The sequence below is a fragment of the Aplysia californica genome, unplaced genomic scaffold, assembly GCF_000002075.1.
Source record: "Aplysia californica isolate F4 #8 unplaced genomic scaffold, AplCal3.0 scaffold00223, whole genome shotgun sequence".
In the NCBI taxonomy this organism is placed as follows: Eukaryota; Metazoa; Mollusca; class Gastropoda; order Aplysiida; family Aplysiidae; genus Aplysia; species Aplysia californica.
In genome coordinates this window covers 335,027-335,529 of record NW_004797493.1, presented here as the reverse complement: position 1 = coordinate 335,529, position 503 = coordinate 335,027, and positions in this window count along the sequence as shown.

Genomic DNA, 503 nt, shown 5'->3' with positions numbered 1-503 from the left:
CCACCTCTCGTTAAACCGTCAGGCCAGCTTACCATCAGGTTTTGCCAATGTACGCAAAGGAATGCCCATATAAACATTGTATTTGCGCCTTTACCCAGCCTTCTAAGGGACTCTCGTTGTCAAGAGGTACGTTGTTCGCATAATATCAGCTGGTTCCCATTTCGAAACCTGACAGCGACGGAAAATTTTCTTAGACTAGAATTTTCTCCTTTCACCTCCTTTCCTGCTCTTTAGGGGGGGGGGGGGGGGGGGGTTGTTATTTTTTAAATTTTGTATTGCTTTTTAAGAAAATGAAACAATGTGTGCATCTTCGATAGAGATAGAACACATAGATCTACGTCATTGCATTAAAATTTGAGATTTGTGTTTATCTTTTATATCATTTTTGCTCTTCTTTTTTGGGGAACGAAACGCTCAGCATAGTTTTTAAAATTGTAATCGGTGTTATCACCAAAGAATGTCTTTTTAAGAATGCTAAAAACCCTATGCTTTCTGGGAATCTA